The sequence below is a fragment of the Erithacus rubecula genome, assembly GCF_903797595.1.
Source record: "Erithacus rubecula genome assembly, chromosome: 5".
Lineage (NCBI taxonomy): Eukaryota > Metazoa > Chordata > Aves > Passeriformes > Muscicapidae > Erithacus > Erithacus rubecula.
In genome coordinates this window covers 30,883,779-30,896,266 of record NC_136687.1, presented here as the reverse complement: position 1 = coordinate 30,896,266, position 12,488 = coordinate 30,883,779, and the positions used below count along the sequence as shown (strand labels likewise).

General features: G+C 36.8%; 1 protein-coding gene across 3 annotated transcripts in view; it reads left to right on the top strand.

Annotated features, from left to right (window-relative positions):
• TENM3 (teneurin transmembrane protein 3) overlaps positions 1–12,488 on the top strand; it is a 960,849-nt gene that overhangs the window by 852,705 nt on the left and 95,656 nt on the right. The gene's annotated exons all lie outside the window — the stretch shown is intronic.

The following is a 12,488-nucleotide window of genomic DNA, read 5'->3' as shown; positions in this document are numbered from 1 at the left end:
TAATAATCTGCAAAATGTCATGATGATGTCATTACCCGTAAGTCCCACACATAATATTGTGAAGCAGTATAATCTGAATGCTGCTTTCAGGAAAAACGAAGTCTCTTGCAAGCAAGTTTTGTAGAGATGTGCATCCTTCTGCACTCCTCTTGTAGTCTTCTGACAGACTCCTAAATATTAGCAATTTTTCAAACTAATGAGATATTCCATTAAAATGCACCTTTTTGATTTTCTTTTTTTTTTAATATAAAGAGCAAGCTTAGAGTTAAGAAGTGCTCTTTGTATTTTATTGGTCCAGGTAAAAATGTGGTGTATTTTGGTACTAGGCAAAGGTGTGTAATACTTCACATGAATGCTTATGTTTAAGATATTTTGCAAAGTAGATATTTGCTTGGGTGATTACTTGAGTTGTTGTAGACATAGGATTAATCTTCTCTTTGCTGGTAGTTTCAATTAATTTCTAACTCATGCCTGTGAAGAAATAAGCCAACTTTAGACATGTGCTGTCTGCTGTGATATTTGAATTACAATACATGTATTAAAGCTAGTTGTTTTGTCTATATATTGCATCTTTTCTGTAAACTGCAATCTTTTCTTCTTTTTTTTTTTTGTTGGTTTTTTTTCTCTGAAGAGAACTGCTTGTTCTATTTTTTAATGCTTTAAAGAAATTCATGCTGTTAAAAATGTCTGGCTTATGTGAAATTTTGGTAAACCTCTCCATACACAAGCACTGTAGAATGAAAAGGTCGAGTACATGTGTCCAACCTTGCTGTAAGCAATACCATTTGTTATTACATTTATGGCTGAGATCACAAGAACACATGGGTTTTATATGGATGTAATTACCCCACTGCAGGGATTAATTATGGATGAAAGTTAGATGTCCTCTGAAGTAGAGAGGAAATTGATGCCATTTCAGACAACTCCATTCACAAAAAAATAACTAAGCCCACTGTGTCTTAGGAGTTGTCACCTATAGCAGCATTTGTAGTTTTATAATCCAGGAAAAAGAAATGCACTACAACTCTTTAGATGACGTGGACATTTGCATTTCAAAAGCTTATTTTTCCTCAGTAATAAAACTGATAAAACAAAACCAGAATGGTTTTGACAATATTTGATAAAATAGGGTCACACAAATGTATCTCTTTTACTAGTTCTATAGAAGCAGTAATGTGGGCAGGGTTAGATATGTAAATGAACATCACCCATTTGAAAAATTAGCTAGTACTAAAAACTTTTAAGTATAGAAATAGGTATATTTGCTGTGGGATTTTTAATTTAAAAGTACTTCTAAATTACCCTTATTATGGTACAGGAAGAGTAGTATTTTTATTTCAATAATAATTCATTGAAAACTAAAACAATATCCAGCTGCATAGAGTTAACCTACCACTAACCACTGAGGTGTAACATTGTAACTGGGTACAATAAATTTATCTTCACTTGTGGAATCTCCAAGTTTATCTGTTGTTTTACCTTCTCTTTCATTTTTGAAATGCCAAATCTCATACCCCTTTTTATTGAGCCATTTTTGCTGGACAGTGGGTCCTCATTTGACTCACTCTAAACCTTTCCACGCTGCTAAGAAAAAGTTATTTATGTTTTCAAATTGTTTCTCAGGATTTTAATTATTTCTCCAGCTACTTCTTTCCTGCCTCCTGTTAGTACTCTCAAGTAGAGGTAATGAAATTGAGGTATCCACATTTAGAAAGGAGAGATGCAAACCTTACTGTTATTTCAATTCAACTGTAGCCAAAAGTAGAGAACAATTTTAAAACACATCCTTATTACTGATCCAATTGTCTTTCCTCACATTAAAAGGAGTGGTTGGTTTTCTCTATCAGTTTTATAAATGAGCAATACTTTGGAGCTAAGACATGATATTCTTAATATCACCTGTAAGATTTTACTGTGCAGTGTTGTGGCTGATGTAAATTTAAAGGGGAAAAAAATCCATGTGAAATCCATGAAAAAATCCACGTAATCCTAACTTGTTTCTTCCAAGGCTTAGATAACTGATAGAAAATACAAAGGAGTTTACAAACTGACTTGCAAGCAATTCACTAGCTTTACAAACAATTTACCATAAGTTTGTCTTTATATCACAATTTCCTTTTGTAAATCATACATAGTAAGTGGGGGTTTTTTCTGTTGATAGTGTTTTTCCTGTACCAATAATATAACTTTGGTAGCAGGGATAGTTTCATAAAAACACATTTCACTTAAGTGGAGGAACATGCTATGTTATTCCAATGCACATGAAACATGTTAGTAACAATATAATAAAGGATGCCCAATCAGTCCCTAGAGTGGTGGTGATGTTTCAGTGAGAGGATGACTGCAATCACTGAGCTTGGGTTTGAACCAAGGGTTTGCATGAGACCTTTTGCTTATGCAGACAGCTAATGGCTTACAAATTTACATTGGAGGTGTTAAGGTAAGGTAGAGTTACATAAAAAGGGCCCCTTGAAGGTGAACTCAGCATGTCCATTCTGTTTTTTAGTTTGGATTCAATTGGAAATTCTGTGGTCTTGCAAGTTGATCTGCATGTAGTGGTTGGCTTATGCATCTACATAATTGCACGGTACAGGTAGGTGAGTGGTAATTACCATGGAGAGGTCTAAATCACCGTGAAGAAGTTTTGTAAAGAGGTTACAGGTTATTTTCTTTAGGCCTCAATCAGGTACCTTTGATCTACAAGTGGACTGCTGTAATTGTGATATCATGAAGCCAAAAATACAGCAAAGGATTAGAAAACCTATATATTGACTTGCACGTTCAATCAACTTGCATATGATCTCAGCAGGAAATTCAAAACAAAAGCTAATTTATGGAAAAATATGGAGTTCTAATCACAGTTTAGCTCCGTGGGGTTCCAAATAACATACTACAATCTCTACATGCAGATGCTTTCATCTTACATTTCAGATTTGGTGGCATTCCAAAAGTTCTTATCAAGCCTTATTATCATCTTTTATTAAAGCTTATTACATTTATCCTTATTGCATGTTTGCTGTAATATTCTGTCAGTCTTAATATGGAATAAAAAACGCTTTGATCTTTTTTAGCGAGTCATGAGATGGAAATATGCAACACAAGTGTTTCACTATATAGTATAAACTCTCAGCTCAGTGTGTCCTTTGAACATTGCATTAATTGGCCCCTCTTTCTTTTTCCTTTGGTTCATAAATCTTTTCATCAGACTGCACTTCTCTGTGCCATCAACATGCAAATAGGCTATGCATGATCATATAGTGCCACTTAATTATATCCCTCAGGAGATTTGTGGTGGTTCTGTTGGGTTTGGGTTTGGGGTGATTGGTTTCTCTGTAATAAATAAGGCTTTTGAACTATAAAAATGGTTGGATCACTTCATCAACACTCACCTAAGAAAGGTGTTTCTAATTAATTTTGAGACATTGCATTGTCATTGCTCTTCTAAACTGTGTGGGGGTGTGATCTAAAGGACAAAGCAAGACTTCTGTTGGAGTTGTGGGAAAAAAACAGAAATAGATAAAAAAGCATGAGCCTCAGCTTTTTTCTAGAAAGCAAGTTTAAGGAATAAAAGGAGAGAGTTATAGAATGAGAAGCAATAAAATAAAGAAATCTCTGAAGGAATACAGAAAAATTATTAGCCTGTAGTCTTAACCTGATCTTGACATATGTAAATCAGGGAAATTTTCTTCTCCTCCACAATATTTCAAATCATTGATAATGACTTCCTTAGATAGAAACCCAAAATTTACAGAATGTTTTTCCTGCCTTTGTGTGAACAAAATAACCATTGCCTCAAAAGAGTCCACAATTCAATATGCACTTAATGTGCACTTCCCCATCATTTCTGTACTTGGAGTGATTTTTCACCTTTTTTTTTAGACTGTACGACGTTAGCCAGGGAAAAAGAAAAAAAAAAGTTATGCTGAGGAAAAAGCCTGAGATAATACTAAGACTATTTAGGTATAGTGGAGACTATTACGAAATGGAGTAGGTTTGCTGTTCAGAATAAATGGGCTAATCCGAAACAAGACGTAATTTACATCTTGTTTAAATGACAGACTACTGAAAAATTATCTTTGTTTCTGTTTTAAGAAATCTGGATTCTCCCTTAAACTCTGAATGTTCCTTGTATAATGCAGTTGGCAGAATCAGACCATTGTTACATAAAAGTCCCTGGCTTGACAACTGAAATGAGACATCTAGCCATACAAGTTTTCAGAGGAATAAATGTTCCATCTTGGGGTGAATATCATAAAAATATTTACACCAAGACTAGCACACATCTTCCTTAACAACTCAAGGGCAGCAACCCTTTAAAGTGCCACGTAATCATCTTTGATTAGCAGTCAAAGAAAGTAAGTTTATCTGCAGTAGACAGCTGATACACCTTTCCTGCTATATTTTTTCTAAGCAAAATTTTTGATGTTCTGCAAATTCATTGTTGAAAGGTTCCAAGAGAAAATGAGAATAGACTAGACAGGTTGGATTTTTTTTCTGGATGAGACAGTAAAATCAATGGACCCATTCAGCAGTTCAGAATAAAAGGGAAAATACCAGTTTTTCAATTACTATATTGATCTTGATAGGTATTACTAAGTTTTTCATATAGCTCTATATTAAAATGTTTTACATTCAGGATATATGTTCACCAACTTTTATATGATGCTGCTGTTGACTAATCTTTTGTAGGTGCTCAAAAGCACGTACTTTAAAGTTATTTTAAATTTAGAAATAGCAAGGGTTTTATTGAATTGAGAAAAGCGGTAATAAATAAAGAACTTGTCTTTGTAACTTTTAATTCAGTTTATTTAAGATTTTAATTAACTATTTTTAATTCACTATTTGATCTGCAGCAACATCCAAGGTATCCTATTATCTTTGAAAAAAGTAAATGAATGCAAATCACTGACAGTTCATTTGCACATTTTTTGGTCCACTTCAGGTCCTTCAGAATAAAATAGGTTTAGATTCTAATTATGGCTGCAAGAAAAATATATGGAAGATAATTTTGAAAACCACTTCAGTGTTCAAATATTTCATTTTAAAATGTATTGCCAACAGGGAGATGAACTAGAAGATAATCCTTCAACAGGATTGAGCAATAATTGCAATTTGCTTAGTTTAAATTATAATCTTTTTTGCATTGCTTTAAATGTAGATTATGTTCACTTTTCCTTATGTTCAAGTGTGCATAAAGATTTTTCAATTAATTCTAAGGAAGCAGTTTTTTAAATCATGGTTTGAAAATATCAGCACCCAAAAGTATGTATCAGTGGCAGTCCTGGAACATGAGTTCAGTAACTTGGCAAGGAGCTCATCTTCAAGCACAGCTTCACGTATAATGAGACTTGATTACCATACCTTGTAGAGCACATGGGAGAAGAAAAGGAGGGTCACAAATATCATTCAGTTCCTCCTGCCAACTTCCCCTGTGGTGTTGAGTTCTTTATGTTTGTAGAACATATGCCATAGGCCTTGTCTCCAGAGGTTTTGGGGAGATGCTTGCTCCTTAGAGGCAGACAGTGTTTTTTTCTTTCTACTGGCTAGTGTTAATTTTTTAATCTGCTGCTACCTGTGAATTCTTGTTCTCCTAAAACACCCTGTGTCAACTTCAGAATTCTTTTCTACAAAAAAGTTGTCATAATCAGAATGGAAGGTCTTGAATTGCTGGCACTTCTGACTGGTACTTCAGAGGATTACCTCTTGTGTTACTGTAGGACTGCTTCTGTGAATAAAACCTCTGCTTGTATGTGCATGGTTTTGTTTGTGCATCCTTATGATCTGCATCTGTGATTCTTTCACTTACACAGCTCACAGGCTGTTTGCTATGCCCTTTGTATTTCATGTGAGCATGTTTGTCACTTTCAGTACTTTAGAAAAAAGTTGTGGCTGATCCTGGTGAGCTTTGATAGAGACAACCTTGAATTTTGACCAGAACTCTGCTTTTACTGTATATTCTACCCTTTTCTAAAAAGGAAAAAAAAATCTGATAGTCATAAACCCCAGTATTGTGTGTGTATATCCACATCTGATCTAAACTTTGTTTTCTGTTCAAAGCTGGATACTGGATCATGCTAATTGTTGTCTATTTCCTTTGTGAACTAACTGTCCTATCCTTAAAGCACTCAAATATATGAGAAGAGGGAAAAAAATTGAGACAAATCCAGTTCTTGCTAAATGGTGAAACAGCTACACGAATTGGTTTTCTATTACAATTCCTTTTTGTGCCTCTCATAATTTGGCAGAAGAGAACTTTGAGGCATTGAGCAAGGCAGCAAATGCAGCAGGTATGCAGTTGAATGCAGCAGGTAGTTGTCAGTCCTAGTTTTAGTTCTGCCACTTAGTTACATAAATTATCTGTCTTTCAGGACATTCTAATGAAGGACTGATTTCTTTTTGGATGCAAGAAAGTCTTGGGGAGGGTTTTGAAGTGATAATACAGTGTATTTGCTCAAGAACAAGTTCCTTGTAATACACCAAATTGTAAAACACCAAATTACTAGCTTGAGAAAGGAGCATAAATAACAAATGGGCAACTTCTTCTTGGAGATTATTGCAAAATGTTTTACACAGTGTAAACTAGTGATGGGTTTTTTCCAAGTGTTTGGTGTGAAATGTATTCTTTGTTGCTATTTTAATTATTGAGTGGACATGGAAGACTTTGTAGACTGATTACAAACCAGAATAACTAGACTTCAGTTACACAGTGATCACAAGATCAGCCAAGCTTGAAAAATCAGTTCTAAGATGGTTCAGAAAACAGTTCAGTGAACTGTGTGGTGACAGATGGCAAGGTTACCCAATTGCCTGCAACAAATAATAGCATTTTAATGTTAGCATTAGGGCTACTGTTGGTACAAATGCAATCCTTTAATTTGACCTCTGAATTTTGAATATCCCAGTCCATTTGGAAGGGGGAGGGGGAAGGAGGAAGGCAAGAACCCAACTATTAATTTGGTTACTGCTTTTATGCTTGGGATTTGTTCTGGTGAATTTAGCCATATTCATCAGCACCACACACACACAGACACTGGTTCTATATTCATTCCAAGAGCAGCCCAGATCCAAGAGAGCTTTCTCATCTCTGATGCCTCTTCTTTCTGCTCTGTTAGAGGGAATGCACTCCTCACTATTTAGCCTATCACCACACTGTAAAGATTGGCCATGCAGATAATTTGTCCAATAGCAGTACAAATGCTGCCTAAACTCAGTTCAAAGGTAAATGCTAGCATGGCTTCAGCAAATAAAGAGCTCTTGGTAGCTGGAGACTACTTTGCAGAATATATGTAGGGACTGAAACAGGAGAATAGGTACAAGACCCTAGAATCCTAGGTTAAAGATGACAGGTTTTTTCATAAAACAAATTTAAATTAAGTTAAAGTTAATTAAAATTAAGTTTAATCTTTTGTACTTGCATTTAAAAATGTAACTATTTAATCATAGGTTAAATAATTAAAGATGGAAAAGTCCTTAAAAATCATCAAGTTAAACCATTGACCTGGCACTACCACCATGTTTACCATTAAACCATATTCTGAAGGCTCATATCCACAGGTTTTTTTAACACTTCCGGGGATGGTGACTTCACTAATTTCCTGGGCAATCCGTTTCAATATTTTACAATCCTTGCCATGAAAACACTTTTTCTTATTACCTAATCTAAACCTCCCCTGGCATAATATGAGGCCATTTCCTCTTGACCTGTTACTTGTTACATGGGAGAAGAGATCAACCCTCACCTTACTACAACCTGCTTCCAGGTAGTTATGGGGATTGTGAGGTTCTCCCTGAACCTCATTTCCTTTGGCCTAAGCAACCCCAGCTTCATTGGCTGCTCCTCATAAAACTTGTGGTCCAGACCCTTCCAGCTTCATTGCCCTTCCCTGGATGTGTTTCAGTACATCACTGTCTTTCCTGCAGTGAAAAGAGCTGGACACAGCATCTGATGTGTGGCCTCACCAGTGCTGAATATGCAGGGCACTCCCTGCCCTGCTCCTGCTGCCACACTATTTCTAATACAGGCCAGGATGCTTTCTTGGCCACCTGGGCACTCCTGGATCCTGTGCAGCTACTGTCAACCAGCACTTCAAGGCCCTTTTCTGCTGGACATTTTTCCAGCTCCTCCCCCAGCCTGTAGCACTGCCTGGGGTTGTTGTGACAAAAGTTTGTCACAGAAGTAGACCAGGTTTGTCAGGCAGGACCTGCCTTTGGAAAACCCTCCCATTTATCCTGTGCACATTGCACATTGCACTTGAGATGATCTGCTCCATGACCTTGCCTGGCACTGAGGCCAGGCTGACAAGTCTGGAACCTCCTTCTGGCCCTTCCTGTAGAAGTTTGCCAACTTCCACTCACCTGGGACATCCACGCTTGACCAGGGCTGCTGGTAAATGATTGAAAGTGACTAGGTGAGCTGTTCTGCCAGCTCCCTCAATACTCAGGTGAATCCCATCTGACCCCCTGAACATGTATGTGTCTAAGTTCCATAGCAGCTCACTAACAATTCCCTTTCAGATTGTGGGTTTTGTTCTTCACCCTGTCTCTTGTCTCCCAGCTCCAGTGGCTGGATACCTTGATGACAATTGGTCCTGTTATTAACAACTGAGGCAGCAAAGGAATTAAGTACCTAAGGCTTTTCCTCATCCTTTGTCACTGTTTTTCCAAGAAAGGGTGGAGGTTTTTGGCCCTCCTTTTCTTTCCAATGTGTTTCTAAAATCATTGATTGTCTTTTATAGCAATGGCCAAATTAAGGTGGGCTTTGGGCCTCTCCCCACATGGCCTCACAACAGCTTGAAGGCATCGTTCTGTGCTGCCAATGCCTTTTCCAGGGGTGATAAACTCTTCCTTTCTCCCTGAGTTCCATTCAAAGCTCTCTGTTCATCCAGGATCATCTTCTTCCCCAGCAGCCCACCTTTCAGCACATGGGGATGGCCTACTCCTGTGCTTCTAAGATTTCCTTCTTTAAAGCACATCCAGCCTTCCTGGACTCCTTTTCCCCAGCTGTCATCATCTGGTTTTCTGCTTAAAAAGCCATCCTGTCCCACAATGAAAGCAATCATTGATACAGTCTTGATACAAGTAAAAGGAGGTTTTTGTTAGGGTTATGGGCATGTTTGGAATGGTGACAACCCGTCTTTTCTGTCGTCTCCTGAGAGTTTATCTATGCTTGCAGCTGTGGATTATTTGGATTGTTGTTGTGATCCATGACCACAATCATTGCAAAATCTGCCTTTCTTCTGGTTGGAGGCATCTGGCATTCTCACACAAGTCCTTCCTGCCATCAAAGTTATGCTAGTATTGAAAGTCAGTCCTGTGTTGATATCCCCATAGATTTGGCAGAGGCAGAACTAGTGACTCTCAGAAGGGTCTCTTGGCTTCATTGTTATTGTCTAACACTAAGTAAATTCCAAATTGATTGGCAATAAACCAGACAGGCAATATCTAATCCAAAAATCAAGAAACTTTTTTACATAAAAAAATAGGAGTAGGAAATAATGATATGCATTTTGCTTCAAATGTGCTTTAATTTTTGCTTTATATATCAAGTTCTTTATAGAAAGAAGTAAACCTACAATTTCTCTGAACACAGTAGAAACAGAGAAGGGGATTGATCTCTTATATTTCCATTTTAATTCCAAAGCTAGAAAAAAGCCTGCATCCTTTTCTAGATCAAAGAAAATCAGACAAACATGTACACCTCTGCAGTCTGAACTGATTGCATCATTCTCCCTTTGGAAATTCAGAGTCAGTTCATACCATTTGATTTGAGGGTCCCAGACATCCCACTCAGGTACCAGTAACAGGTGCAGCTAAATAGATTCATAATAGCATCAAGAATTTTTATCAGGTGCCTCGATTTCCTTATAAAATTGATAAGGATGTAAAGATTGCTTTATATTGATGGGCAGCTGAAAGAAGACAAATTTTGATTGACAGAATAATGCCTGAGTTTGTCTTCATCAGTCAATTTAACCTAATGTTCCTAAATTTCATAATCTCTAAAGGAATTCTGCCTTGTAATTTGGTACTTTAGCAACAAGCCTGTTTCTGTCATGTTGTTTTCATGTTTATTGTGAAAAGGGAATTCTCTAAATTCCAAAAAACTAGCTCAGAGAGATTACATGGTTGAATTATTTAGTGTATTAGTACACACTGTAAGTCTTGTCATTGGAATTGTGTAGCAACATTTTTGTCTGCTTAAAAAATATTCTTACATTCCCAATCTGTGGAACAGCTGCATTTGTCCATCTGTTCATTTTCATTAAACATTGTGTATTGAATTTGTTTCTTGTTCATTGTCAAAGCTCAAAGAGGAATAGTATATTTGAGGGATACAGCTAACACACCCAGTCTTTGACAGTAAACTACAGTGGGACTCACACCAGTACCAGGACAAAGAATAGATAGTTGTCACTTGCATTGCAGTAATTGTGGTTATATTGATGTAATCAATATTGATCCCACAGTCTTTGCCTTTGAAGCCTTCAAATTCCTGCTGTTTTGAATTACAAGGGAATAACTAGAAGGTCATTTTGTAACTTCCCCTACTGATCTCCCAGTGCATGAAGAGGCACAGGGCATGTACATAGCACCAAATGGTAATGACGTTCTAAGCTCCCGTGTTTCTAGAGTTACGAAATGAATGTCCCTTTATTTTTTTATTTTTTTTCCAGAAGAACTAATAAAAGGGATAAGAAGACAGCAAAGTTAACAGAGGTGATTTAGATCTCTAGACTTGAAAACAAGAAATGTACTGGGCTTAAATCATAAAATATTTAGTTTTTTGCAGTCTTTCATTGCTCGCAGTGAAATGAACAAGTATAACAAGTTGTAAAGTTTGACTCTAGGGATTTCATTGAAATATATTAAAACAGATACACTTGTCAGGTGATTAATACATAAATAAGGATTTCAGCTGAGATAGGGTCAAAACAATAATGGCTAATTCTAGCAATCTGACAGAGATGCTGGTGGTCAGATTTATGGTTTAACAAGAGTTAAGAGGGGTTAAAAGAAAGATGTTTTTAGGGCCAAGGAACAATCTATATTATCAGGCTTTGACAGGCAATTTAAGGTCTGGGAAAGAAGCGTAATAGTAGAGTCAGAGACTTGGAAAAAAGAGTATGTCATCTGTAGTGAGGATTTCAGTTCTTTGAAGTATTCAGTAACAAGTCTTTATGGTATTCTGGTTTTTTGTTTTGTTCAGGGTGAGGGGGAGGCTTTAAGGCCAAGATCTGGCAGACAGCCTCTTAATTCGGCCGTTTTTGTTGCCAGGCTAACTAAACTTCCATTGATGCCTGTTCATCTTAAGTAAGGGTTGCCATGTTCAATACAGAGAGATTTAAAGATCAGAGATTAAACCAAATGGGATGAAGAATGCTTTGTCATTTGCATGGAGGGAATGAATAAATTAGCAATGCTGACTATAGCAGTAATCTTGCTTTGGAGAGACATAAGTAGCAGAAGCAACAAAGTACAGTGTATTAGCTTCCTTATGTTTTCACCAGTAGTTAAAATACATGATTACAGGTGTTCTTCCCAGTGTACTTCTATTCCTTAGTAGCACTGAAAGACTATTTTAGCTGCTTTGCAGGTAACTGTTGTCATGGAATGAGCAAATCTACAAAACTTACACCAAACACAAAGTAGAATAATTACAATGAAATGAATTTTGGTAGCATTGTAGAGACATTAGAAGAGAAGAAAATAATCCACAGAGAGCATGAAATTGCATGAAATTATCACAGTATACCACTAAGGGTTTATTTTTACATATTTTTGCTGTACAACTTTGGATGCCAGGTTCATTCTTTAATCCCTGGTGATCAAGGTTCATTAAGTTCCCCCTAACACCATGGAAGGTTGACTCTGTCTCATAATTAACTTAGATAAACTCTTTAAATCACCTTTCAAATGAACATGATTGTGTGGAATTAAGTAATTCAGAAACCTAACTTACGTATTACTATTATCAGAGCAAAGTGCCCCAGTGTCTCTGGCTCTGCTCATGCCTTGGCCTCATTTTGTAGACTAGCACAGGGAATGGGCATGTAACAGGAGGTTGTGCAGGGTTGTTGACAGCATGAAGTGCTCGTGTCATAGGTTAGCCCTACAACACCCACAGCAGCCTCCTTCCTTTCTTCCTGTATTTTTTCTTTTCCCTTTCTGCCTAACCAGGATGGATCCATCAGCTGGGAAAATAAATTATTTTAGTAGGTCATTTAGAAGTTCACTTAAATTTATCTCTTCAGAATGATCAAAAATTTAAAAAAAAAAAAAAAAATAAAAAAAAGAGAAAAGAACATAATTGCACTGCCTATCCTTTTGAACATTGATTTGGGACCGGTAAAAGACTCAAAATGAGACTGGTGAGCTTTCTGTCAACTGTGTTCACTGAAAGCACTGTATCATTAAAGGACAGTGGTAGTAATTGCTTTGTGCCATAGCTGAACTATTAGTCTGCAAATGCTTGTTCATGTAATTTAATT